The sequence below is a fragment of the Danio rerio genome, chromosome 4 (assembly GCF_049306965.1).
Source record: "Danio rerio strain Tuebingen ecotype United States chromosome 4, GRCz12tu, whole genome shotgun sequence".
Lineage (NCBI taxonomy): Eukaryota > Metazoa > Chordata > Actinopteri > Cypriniformes > Danionidae > Danio > Danio rerio.
Window position 1 is genome coordinate 48000155 of NC_133179.1, and position 13240 is coordinate 48013394.

The window sequence follows — 13240 nt, forward strand, 5'->3', positions numbered from 1 at the left end:
CTGAAGGATTCGGATTTCTGCTTTCCAATCCGTCTTATCATGGACCAATGTTTATCCTTTTCTCATCATCTTGTTTCTCATGATTTTTTTTTATTAAATATAATTATTTCATCATTTGAATGAGTATTTAACTGAAATTATTTTAATTAATGAATAAGGTAACACATTGCTTAATATAAGAATGTTCAGTGCATTTGCCTATCTCTTTATAACTATTATCAGAATCCACCAAACTAGGTCAGAGGTCACAGAGACCTTAAAGGGCCATGAAACCCCCTCGTTTCAGCAGGGTGTTTTCACACCTCTACTTTGGAAAAAGTCAGAAAAGTGGGCGTGTCCAGCTCTGTTTAGGGGGGAGTGTCGGAGGAAGAAACGAGGCTTGGTATGGGAGTGTCCATTTGGGCGCGCTGAATTTCAGAGTCAAAACACACACCCACAGCGGACAATGTGACTGTGTTTACATGGACATCTGTAGTCGAATTATTTGCCAAATTATTAAATGGTGGACTTTAACTGCAGTTTGGCTCTTTCATTCAGGGTATTCATTCATGTCCCTCGCGACAAACGAGATATTTGATTCGAGGAACTGCTCTAAGCGTGTATTCGTCATGCAATGTTTGATACCGCACGGCGAATGAGAGAAAAACAAACTCTGCATTTCCCGGAAACTTAGATGCACATGGCAGGTAGCGTCAGAAAACCGCGTGTGTTATTCCGGTCACACAATCCAACACGAGGTTATAGTTTGGTTGTAACTGTTAGTGCAAACTTGTTTACACTCGGTGCAATAGTTTGTTTGATACGAATAAAATACGAACTGAATAAACAAAGAGCGCTGGTCGCTCACTTACCAAATCTGTAGAGACAGGACAATCACCAGCAACTAGAGCTGCGTCTTTATTTAGAGGAGACTAACGTTACAAGCGAATCCGGTGCCCGCAAATCCGGCTGTGTCCGCATACGCTGTTAGCGGATACGCTTCGTGGAGGGGGAACTGGAATTCCAGAAGGGAACAGAATCGACTGCTACTCCGGATCTCAGCGTTAGCAGATCAGAACAGCTCTCAGGTAAACAATAATCCTCCTTAGACACGTAAGTTATTGTTGTCGCGCGTCGTGTACACTTAATCCACACGAGTCTGCGCTCTCACAGAGAGAAAATGAAAACGAAACTTAACTGCAGCAAACTATAAAAGCAACACTTCACGCTTGTTTTGCCAACACAACGTGGCGTCTTTGTCGTCTACACTCTGACAGTAATGAATATTAATGAAGTTGCACAATAGAGCGCGCTGATTGGTTTGAACCAAGCCTTACTCATGCATTAATGCAGCACACTGTAAGACGTAATAAGACTCACTCTGGCACAGACGCCCAGTCTGCACGCTGGAATACACGCTATTATGTCATGACCGTGAAGCAGCTTCAAAAATTCGTTTCAAACCGGAAGTACGAATTTGCTTGAAATAACGCAAAAACAACCAATTTACACTTTTTAGTGAAATATAAGTGTCCTAATAGTGTTTTTAGCAGTGTGGGACACATATACGACTGTCAACAGCTCAAAAAATGTGTTTTGGTGTTTCGTGACCCTTTAAGTGGAACTGAGGGCTGAGGACTGGAATCAACTGTTTCTATTGTTATTTCTATGAGTTAATACTGTCTAAAATGTCTAAAGTGTTTTGCTGTTTTTACGGTTAATTCTTTTAAAGTAATTCTACTTTTTATTCAAGATAGACAATGACTATGATAAGAATATAACTGCCTGAATGTAGACTATACCAATTTTTAACCAGTTTTCATAAAGATGGCTGAGAGTACACTCAGCCTTGAATAAGTAACAGATTATACTTTAAGTGTGTGTGTTCTATTTGATTGTTGATCCGTTTCACAGGTCTGGAGTCAGCTTTAATCAGTCTAAGGGATGTCTGACGTTTATGCTTAAACGTGCAGTAGGTGATTATCTTCAGAAACTGAATTTCTGAAGACAATCACTAATTTTTGTTCTGGTTAAAAGTCTCTTCACAGTCCAATAGTAATGATTACAGTAAATGATCTAAATGTGTTTATATGTATTTTTATATTCTGGGTAAAGCATAAAACTAAAAAATGTTCATCCAATTAAATAGAGTCGGACTGTCATCTCCCATACTTCCGATAAGCAGGTCAGGCTGTCAGCTGTCAGCAGATGTAGATTCGGACTTCTGTGCATCTGTTCACGCATATCACGCATATCACGCATAAGCCATTAGCGTGTGCCCGTCTGTATAAGCGACCGCGCGCGGTCCCAAGACGGACCGGGAGAAATCAAATGCTGAATTAAAACTTTTAAAAACCTGAATCAATATTGGTGTTACTTTAGCACGCTGAAGGAAGGACAACACCATGGCGGAAATATTACTATTAGAGAGGTAATGTTCAGTTTTAAAACTATTTTAGTCAGGCTAAGCTGATGTTAGATTGTGTTGTGTTATGAATGACTTATATGCACAGACGTGTTGTTCAGCCACTGAAATCTTGCGGTGAAATATTGATGTGATTATTTTCAGTTTCATAAGGTCATTTTACAGCATTGATAATGATTTATAGAAATATTTATATTCAGTTTAACAACAAACATCAGCAAATAGCGCTTTTCAGCCTAACCTGCTTTATTGAGCTGAAGTTGCTTTTATATTTACATTTGGTCATTTTTGAACAATGACAGCTATACTGTTTATCGCTACTCTGAATATTCACTCTGAAATAGCATGTAAGTGTGGCTAAGAAGTAATAAATGTAATTCCTGCATGGCGCTGGCACTACACAGCAAATTTTAGATAGTAGATTTAACTACCTTAGAGTTAAAATTAACACTCCCTTAGAGTTTATATGTTAAAAATAACACTTTAGAAAGTGTTAACATTGTCAACACCAAGAGAGTGTTAATTAGCAAACTCTTATTGTGTAAAATATCTGTTAAATTTCCGAAAAAATACCAGCAGCTGTAGTTGCCAGAATCTTTCTGTGAAAAACATGGAAGTTTTATATAACTGTATAAATTTACAAAAAATAACCATATTTCATGAACTAACACAATGTTCAGTTTACAAAATTAAAGCTTAGTAGTAAAAAATGTAAAGTCTTTAAATGCAATAATGTTTTCATGTGTGATAGCAATTAGCAAACAGATTTAGACTGCATTAGTAACTACACAGTTACCTTTAAACAAAAGAAGATGCAGCATAACATCAAATATTCTTAGTTCATCTTGGACTTGAACAGAGACGCTATTATCCTCCACAATGGTGACACAAAAAACGTTTAGCTGTTTTTTTTTTTTTCATTTTTAGATTTTACGGAAAAATACCAGCAGCTGTGGTCGCCAGTAATCTGCTGTTTTTAACATTCATAAATTCAGTTTACAGAATATTTCTGTTAAAAGCACATTCAACAGTCTGTATTTTTTATCGATCTCACACTGCAAATTTTAGATTTGGTAGATTTAACTACCTTAGAGTTAAAATTAACACTCCCTCAGTGTTCATATGGGAACCACTATAAGTGTTAAAATAACACTTTTGAAAGTGTTAAAATTTTTAACACCCAGAGTGTTAATTAGCAAACTCTTATTGTGTAAAATATCTGTTAAATGTATGTCAAAATACTGGCAGCAGTGGTTGCCAGTAATCTGCTGTTTTCAACATTTTACATTCGTAAATTCAGTTTCCAGAATATTTCTGTTAAAAACAAATCCCATAGTCTGTATTTTTCATTCAAACATACTTAAGCCTTAAATTCCAGACCAAAATCCTAACTAGTGTCCTCACTACAGAGGGCTGAACACTCAGACAGGGATGAAGTTAATGAGACAATTAAGTGTCTAATTAAAGGAGGATTGAGAATTATTGATGAACAACTGTTAACAAGCAGAATCACTTAAGGACAGAAAAACACAAGATGAAATCAACTGAGAAAAAAAACTGTAAATAAAATAATAATCAATAGAAATAAAACAAATTACACAATGAAAAATGTTATTTTTTCAACATCTTTAAAAAAAAACTCATCAAATTAAACAACTTATCATGGAGCTTCACCTATTACTGACCTTTGACTTTATTTCTGTCATGTGAACAAAAGCTCTTAATAAAATTTCTGTTCATTTAAAGTCACCATGATGGAGGACAGAGTCTGCTTTAGTCAGGCTCTTCTACTTCTTACAATGAATGTCTTTTATTTTGGCTGCTATAGTTAGTGTTAATCACACTGTTTATACATATAGCATGGAAAGCCAAAAGAAAATTAAAGTTTCAGTCTGAAGAGATTATTTATGAAATCATAGCCATCCTTTCCTGCTTGTTTTCCATTTCAGTATCATATTAATTATGTGTGAGGAATGAATAAATTTCATAAATGAAACCACAGAAGCTCCAATAATTAATGACTTTATAACAGGTTTTAAAAACTCCATTTACAATAAGAATGTTTGATCTATGGCAGAACTCAAAAACACCCAGACATCAACAATTAGTCTTTGAATCTCAATGATGGTGACAAACAAAAAATAAAAATCAAGCAAAAAAGAAAAACACTACTGAAATATCACCTCCCAAAAACAACACAAAATAAAGGAAAAGAAAGAGATTGTAAGAACATAAAGCTGCATAATTTATTCATGCTGCAATGCATGCTGGGAGCTTTGTACTATGCAGGCACCCAGCATGCATTGCGGCATGAACTATGCAGCTTTTTTTTTTTTTTAGCAACCACGGTTGAGGTTCATGTCCTGATTCTTGATGCCTGTGTGTCATAAAGAGCAAGTTGGAGCTTGAATGTTTAGTGCATGACACTCTAATTATTAATTGCATCCTAATTGTTGAATCTTCTATGAAGAGCAGTAAACTGCCAGTAGTATTGTCCCATGCAGTTTTGATACAATTATATTTGCATATTTTTATGAATCAACTTATTAAACACCTGAAATTATATCTATAACAATTAAGCATAAACAGTATAGTTTCTCTTGACTTTTCTTGCTATAGCTGATGAGTTTTAAAAACACAGCTAAAACAGTCATAGAAACATTAGGATATAAGAGTAAAGCTTCAAGAGCTCAAATAAGCAGCCTCTGATCTCCATGATGGTGAGGTCAAATTAAATATTTTTAATTAAAAAAAATAAACCTCTGTTCATTGTCAAATATTCTTACAGAAATGAAGTCAAACTGTAATCAGTGAAGCTGCCTATACTATTATTTAATGGATTTGTTTAATCCTGTGTTTTAATTCAGTTGGTTTGGTGTGAGGCTGTGTCTGTAGTTTTATTTCTTCCTTCAATTTCTTATTCCTTCAGTGATTGTGCTTGTTAACAGCAGGTGTTCAACAGCAGGTGTCTGAATTCACTTATTTGTGATCATTCGCTCTGTTTAGTGGACTAAACTAATTGACTAATTTAAGGGCCAGGTGAATGAGGGTGTGGTGAGATTTCAGACACTCTGATTAGTTTCTCTAATACAAGGGTTTTCTACAAAGGTAGATACATGTGCTCTGAGTGACAAGGAGGCAAATCAGCTTCTAACGCAGAGAGGGTTATTTTACCTTTATCTAACTCTAGAATTTTAACACTTTACTCTGAATTACCACAACACTTGAAATTTAACACCAATGAATTTGCTGCGTAACTAACTGGCAAAAGACAGTAACTAATGGGGTTGTCTGTCTGCTGTTGTGACGCGGTGCGCGCGTTCGCGATTTCAGGGGGTATGGCTTTAAATCACAGTCCCTCGCCGCCGTCCAAAGATAATATGCTAAGCGGTTAGCATTTTGGCTGATCACCTACTGCACCTTTAAGATATTGTTCAGAATATACGCACAAACCCCACGTGGAAATTCTCCTAGTCTATCTGTGTTTTAACCAATCAGGCTAGAACACCTATATGTATGACGCAGTTAATGACGTTATGTGAGAGTATAACTGTTATTGATTGGTGATTGTAAGCAGAGCGGCCTAGGAACTCATTGCGAGAGTTGAAGCTGGTTTCAGCTGATGAAACTGCAAACTATCTTCAGTAAACTTGATTTATTTATTTAAATCTCTGACTCTGGCTCTTTTTTATATACCTGACTGGTCATTCTTTGGGTTAAACTGTATACTATTCCTACAGTTTTGGTGGAGGACGCGTGGCACTTGTTTACTGGTGACACCATTGATCAATCAACAAAAAGAAATGTAGAAAGATTTAAAATATTATAGACTAGGGATGGTCTGTGGAGTAGTGGGTAGTAACGGAAAGCTGTTGGGTTCTCATTCAGACGTGAATGAAAGGCAAAATTTTGTGGTAGCTTTGTGTGGAATCCCCTTGTGAGCTGGTGCATTTTGCGGTACACCTATAACGATAGTAATAAGTATAACAGTAGTTGAGGGGTGTACCTCCTCCACCCAGAGTTAAGTACTCAGTGACGGGTGTGTAAGAGGTTTTTAGGACATTCTCGGGAATAAAACTTGGACTGGTTTTTATTTAGTAGTGGACTAAATTAACCCGAGATTGTATTTAGTTCCACCACTGCTATCTTGCTGTTTCACAGACAAAAGGGCCCGAATCCTAAGAATAGAGTAGGTCAGATTATTAAGGAAAGAAATAGTTAAATAAATAAATAAATTCTTAAATAACATCTTAATCGGTATCCATTAGATAGTAGTGGCCACAAAAGTCAGACAAGAAACCTAGAAATATTAGGGCGAGGTTGATTGATCAATGATGCACCAGGAGCAATCCCGAAAAAAATATGACCCTAACTGGATTGGACCGATCTGGACAGTTTCCACATCTTGGGATGGTTTGCAGATTAATCAAGCAAAAGCTAAGCGCTGTTAGTAAGATTTCATTCTCAATTTCTTGTTGCTTTTGGTGTTAAACTCTGATATAAAAAGAAACAGATGAGAGCAGAATGCAGTAAATGGCTCAGCTAAGCTCTTAGGTTTAAAATGATTTTAGAACCGATTTTAAGATAAAAAATGCCTTTGGCAATTAATTGTCAATGAAAAGCTAAAATCTAAATATTGAGTGTCTAGTAGCCAAAAACTAAGCACAGAAACTGACAGTAACATTATGGGAGTAAAGAATAGCGTATGTTTTGTCTTAGAAGATAAGATTCTGTGTGAGTGCACTGTTATCTTGATTTAGCCCTCACCATGACTTTTGACTTTTGGCTGTAAAAGTAACAGAGACATGTCTGTATAAAAAATGTGCCATGTAAGTCTGTGCAAACAAGCAGCTTTATGGTTGGATTTAAATATTTTTAGTAATATATAAGTAACATAAATGGGGGCTCAAATAATACTTTGATGGATGCAGTTAACCCCTGAAAGATCTAAAACTGTTGTTGACTGTAACAGCATTACTTTGAAAAAGCATGTCAACTCTGTTTTATATGTTTTAGGACGGGCTTGAGTAAAAGATTACAATAAAATTATGTTATTGAAGTTAATGTTATGTTTAATGTATGTTTAAATTGAGTAAACATACATTAACAGTTCTGGATTGCTCAAAACTCTCTTTCTCTCTCATTAGATATCAGCTATGAGCTGCTATCTGCCTGTTCCATGACAACTGATAATCACAGTGTTCAGTTGGAAATGACATTATGTCAGAGTATAATTGTTATTGATTGGTGATTGTAAGCAGAGCAGCCTAGGAACTTATTGCGAGTGTTGAAGCTGGCTTTTGATGATGAAACTGCAAACTATCTTAGGTAAACTTGATTTATTTATTTATTTGAATCTCTGACTCTAGCTCTTCTTCATCTATCAGACTGGTCATTCTTTGGGTTAAACTGTAAACTATCCCAACAGCTAAAACCCTGCTCATGCACCATTTGGAATCGTAAAAAACCTTTTGTCTTTTCTCCTTTCTATCCTAGAGCCATGTTCCCACTTGTATCCCGTGCTTTACAGAGCTTTGGCCCTGTCAGTGCTAGGCACACTGATTGATGCAGTAGGTCACCAAGTTTATGGACGGGGGGAAATTAGAATGTCAGGATAGCCTATGGCAAAGTCCCACTAAAGCAAGGGCTTTGGAAGTGCATTAGCACAACAAAACAAACGATCAGAGCATCCCACATTCGTTTTCACCATGCATGTAGACTTTCCAGTTGACCCAGCAGCACCTCCCACGATTTGCTAAATCCATCCTCATGCACCATTTGGAATCGTGAAAAGCCTTTTGTCTTTTTTCATTTCTGTACTTTTACCCACGCACTAAAAAAGCAAAATGGAGTGCTTCACGGATTTGCGTGTCATCCTTGCGCCTCTTGCGGGAGAATCTTCGGTTCCCTTCCCGTTCCACAGTTCCACTTTCCCTTCTTCCTGATTGGCCCGACGTCTGGCTCGGGATTGGTCGACGGAAAGTTCCACAAAGCGTGCTTCCGAATTTGGTCATGTCATGTAGCGTGCCGTTGGCTCTTTTGAGAAAGTTCCACTGAACGTGCGCTCCGATTGGCCGCTGGGCGGGACCTCCAGGAAGCGTGATTTATAAAGCGGTGCAGTGAATAGAGGAAGTTAAAAAAGGAGACAAAACAGACTAAAAAGACGACAAGCTTTGTTGTAAATGTTTATTTTGTTTGACAAAAAATAGATATATACATGTATATGTTTTAGGGCTTTATGATAACATAGAAAAACACGATTATTTCTAAAATAACATTTCCCTAGAAAAATGCATTTTTTTCTGTGTTATTAAATCATTTACTTAATAATATTAAATGGTTGAAAGATATTGTTCAGATGCAAATAACTAATTCTAAAAATTAAGTCTAAGTCTAAAAACACTGTAAAGGTGCAAACATTTAGTCTTTAAAACAAATAAGCAAGATATTTTGACTCTTATTGGCTGTTGTCATTTTCTTTTTTCTTCTTAACTTCTGCTATTAGTGTTTATTACAGCTCTGGGTTATGCTTTGAGCTGCTCTAGCAAATAGCCGAGCAGCAACTACTGGGAAGGTAGTTTATAAAATAATAATTTATCATATGTTTGTGATTTTTTTTTTTTTAAATATTGCATAAACTGTTGTGATAATAAAATAATTTTACGCTATATTGTACTGCCCTAATATGTTAAAAGTATAAATGGTTACATATTTTGTGTAAATAAACATTTTTTTATTTTATTTCTAATCTCTGTGTACATTTCAGCTTTTTTTAAAGATTTGTTCAGTTGCTACAGTGTCCCAAGAGTGGGTTATCTGTTGTGACTCGAATAACTTTACACAATATTTATATTACACTTTACATTCATCATTTTTTCTATTCATTTATTGCAAACAAGTGTTAAAGGATAAAATAAAACTTGCAAAAATACACTGCGTACATATTCATGTGGTTGCTTTAATGTTATCATTGTGTAATTTAAAGGATGGTAATATTAGGGTTCTGTTTATTATTCATAAACAAGTTATAAACTGTAGTTTAGCTAACAGTAAAAATAAAAATGGTATAAAATTATATTGTAAATTTAAGTAAATGTTCAATGTAAATGCAGTAAAAAATAATATGTGTATATGTAAATATAACTGGAAACATTGATGTAAATGAAATATTTTAAAATATATTTAATTGAATTTTTAAATAATTTATTAAACTTTAAAAAAATGGCAAACCTATTTAAATATCAATGCCTGAAATTTAAATTTGAAAGTATTTTAATATAATATTTCTTATATCCTACAACCTAATATTTTAGGTACTACATTTAGTTTATTTAGTTGTTTAAATATTTTATTATGTGTTATTTAATATTAATAAATAAGTTACCTGAACATTACGGTCAATATAATTGACAAAATTCTAAAACATTTAAAAGTCAATATTTCAGTATGTTTATTATTGAACTATTAAAATATTTTATTTCTTAAAAGGTGTGAAATATAAGTCCTGATTATAAAAACATTTTATCTAACTGACATGCAATTCAAAAAAGCTATATTTAGTTATGTTGCAAATAAACATAGAATTATATTTGAATATAATGTAATACATTTATTAAAAAATCATACTTATTATTATTATATGTTACTCAATTCATTTAAAATGGATTTTCTTTTTCAAATTATGTAATATATGATATACAATGAGAGCAGTCTACAGCACATGGCTAATTAATATGCACCTGTCATACCCCAGAAAGCACATGGCTAATTATGCCAGTTCCTGCCTTTGATTTTTTTACCATATTGGGTAATTTCATTAATTTCAGCAAGCATGAGCACCTGTCAAGGTCTCAGGTGACCCCAGTGGGGTTCAGGGGTCACTACCTTGCAGTCTAAGGCCATGTGACGTCGAGAGGACTGCTGGGGGCCACAGGGTGGGGACAGAGAAGATCCATCAGGTTCCTTTTCACAGGGGCCATGCTAATCTTCTCTGTGTCGATCCAATTTTAGTATATGTGCCACCATAGCGAGCACAGACCAGTGGTCAGGCTCAGGGCATATGTACGCCTCGAGTCCCAGCAATGTTCCTCCAGGGTGGTGGGAACCGGAGAGCCATGTTCCCACTTGTATGCCGTGCACTACAGAGCTTTGGTCCTGTCAGTGCTAGGCACACTGAATGATGCAGTAGGTCACCAAGTTTAAAGACTGGGGAAATTAGAGTGTCAGGTTAGCCTATGGCAAAGTCCCACTAAAGCAAGGGCTTTGGAAGTGCATTGGTTGCACAACAAAACAAACGATCAAAGCATCCCACATTCGTTTTCACCATGCATGTAGACTTTCCAGTTGACCCAGTAGCACCTCCCACGATTTGCTAAACCCATCCTCATGCACCATTTGGAATCGTGAAAAGCCTTTTGTCTTTTTTCATTTCTGTACTTTTACCCACGCACTAAAACAGCAATATGGAGCGCTTCACGGATTTGCGTGTCATCCTTTCGCAGGGGCCATGCTAATCTTCTCTGTATCGATCCAATTTTAGTATATGTGCCACCGTAGCGAGCACAGATTAGCAGTCAGGCTCAGGGCATATGTACGCCTCGAGTCCCAGCAATGTTCCTCCAAGGTGGTGGGACCTGGAGAGCCATGTTCCCACTTGTATGCCGTGCACTACAGAGCTTTGGTCCTGTCAGTGCTAGGCACACTGATTGATGCAGTAGGTCACCAAGTTTAAAGACTGGGGAAATTAGAGTGTCAGGTTAGCCTATGGCAAAGTCCCACTAAAGCAAGGGCTTTGGAAGTGCATTGGTTGCACAACAAAACAAACGATCAAAGCATCCCACATTCGTTTTCACCATGCATGTAGACTTTCCAGTTGACCCAGTAGCACCTCCCATGATTTGCTAAACCCATCCTCATGCACCATTTGGAATCGTGGAAAGCCTTTTGTCTTTTTTCATTTCTGTACTTTTACCCACGCACTAAAACAGCAATATGGAGCGCTTCACGGATTTGCGTGTCATCCTTTCGCAGGGGCCATGCTAATCTTCTCTGTATCGATCCAATTTTAGTATATGTGCCACCGTAGCGAGCACAGATGAGTGAACAGGCTCAGGGCATATGTACGCCTCGAGTCCCAGCAATGTTCCTCCAAGGTGGTGGGACCTGGAGAGCCATGTTCCCACTTGTATGCCGTGCACTACAGAGCTTTGGCCCTGTCAGTGCTAGGCACACTGATTGTTGCAGTAGGTCACCAAGTTTATGGACAGGGGGAAATTAGAGTGTCAGGATAGCCTATGGCAAAGTCCCACTAAAGCAAGGGCTTTGGAAGTGCATTGGTTGCACAACAAAACAAACGATCAAAGCATCCCACATTCGTTTTCACCATGCATGTAGACTTTCCAGTTGACCCAGCAGCACCTCCCACGATTTGCTAAACCCATCCTCATGCACCATTTGGAATCGTGAAAAGCCTTTTGTCTTTTTTCATTTCTGTACTTTTACCCACGCACTAAAACAGCAATATGGAGCACTTCACGGATTTGCGTGTCATCCTTTCGCCTCTTGCGGGAGAATCTTCGGTTCCCTTCCCGTTCCACAGTTCTACTTTCCCTTCTTCCTGATTGGCCCGACGTCTGGCTCGGGATTGGTCGACGCAAAGTTCCACAAAGCGTGCTTCCGAATTTGGTCATGTCATGTAGCGTGCCGTTGGCTCTTTGAGAAAGTTCCACTGAACGTGCGCTCCGATTGGCCGCTGGGCGGGACCTCCAGGAAGCGCGATTTATAAAGCGGTGCAGTGGATAGAGGAAGTTAAAAAAGGAGACAAAACAGACTATAAAGACGACAAGCTTTGTTGTAAATGTTTATTTTGTTTGACTAAAAAATAGATACATGTACATATATACATGTATATGTTTTAGGGCTTTATGATAGCATAGAAAAACGCGATTATTTCTAAAATAACATTTCCCTAGAAAAATGCATTTTTTTCTGTGTTATTAAATCATTTACTTAATAATATTAAGTGGTTAAAAGATATTGTTCAGATGCAATTAACTCTAATTCTAAAAATTATAAGTCTAATAACACTGTCAAGGTGCAAACATTTAGTCTTTAAAACAACTAAGCAAGATAAATGTTTATTTTGTATAAAACAAATAGAAATATACATGTACAAGTTGTAGGGCTTTATGATAGCATAGAAAATGCTATTATTTCTAAAATAACATTAATGATATCATAGAAAATGCTATTATTTCTAAAATAACATTTATGATAGCATAGAAAATGCTATGATTTCTAAGAAAACATTTCCCTACAAAAATGCATTTTTTATCTGTGTTATTAAATCTTTTACTTAAAAAAATTAAACAGTTAAAAGATATTGTTCAGATGCAAATAACTAATTCTAAAAATTAAGTCTAAGTCTAAAAACACTGTAAAGGTGCAAACATCATTTTTTTTTAAACAAATAAGCAAGATATTCTGACTCTGATTGGCTGTTGTCATTTTCTTTTTTCTTCTTAACTTCTGCTATTAGTGTTTATTTACAGCTCTGGGTTAAGCTTTGAGCTGCTCTAGCAAATAGCCGAGCAGCAACTACTGGGAAGGTAGTTTAAAAAATAATAATTTATCATACGTTTGTGATTTTTTTTTATTTTTAAATATTGCATAAACTGTCGTGATAATAAAATAATTTTACGCTATATTGTACTGCCCTAATATGTTCAAAGTATAAATAGTTATATATTTTGTGTAAATAAACATTTTTTCTATTTTATTTCTAATCTCTGTGTACATTTTAGCTTTTTTTTAAAGATTTGTTCAGTAGCTACAGTG

General features: G+C 36.1%; 1 protein-coding gene, 2 non-coding genes and 1 pseudogene across 6 annotated transcripts in view; 1 reads left to right on the forward strand and 3 right to left on the reverse strand.

The window, feature by feature from the left end:
- zgc:113135 overlaps positions 1-13240 on the forward strand; it is a 283991-nt gene that overhangs the window by 75625 nt on the left and 195126 nt on the right. The gene's annotated exons all lie outside the window — the stretch shown is intronic.
- On the reverse strand, positions 10365-10438 carry LOC137495123 (U6 spliceosomal RNA; annotated as a pseudogene).
- LOC141384229 (U6 spliceosomal RNA) lies at positions 10861-10967 on the reverse strand. Its single transcript, XR_012405285.1, has one exon. It is a non-coding gene; the product is annotated as a U6 spliceosomal RNA (small nuclear RNA).
- On the reverse strand, positions 11390-11496 carry LOC141384230 (U6 spliceosomal RNA). The gene has a single exon (XR_012405286.1). It is a non-coding gene; the product is annotated as a U6 spliceosomal RNA (small nuclear RNA).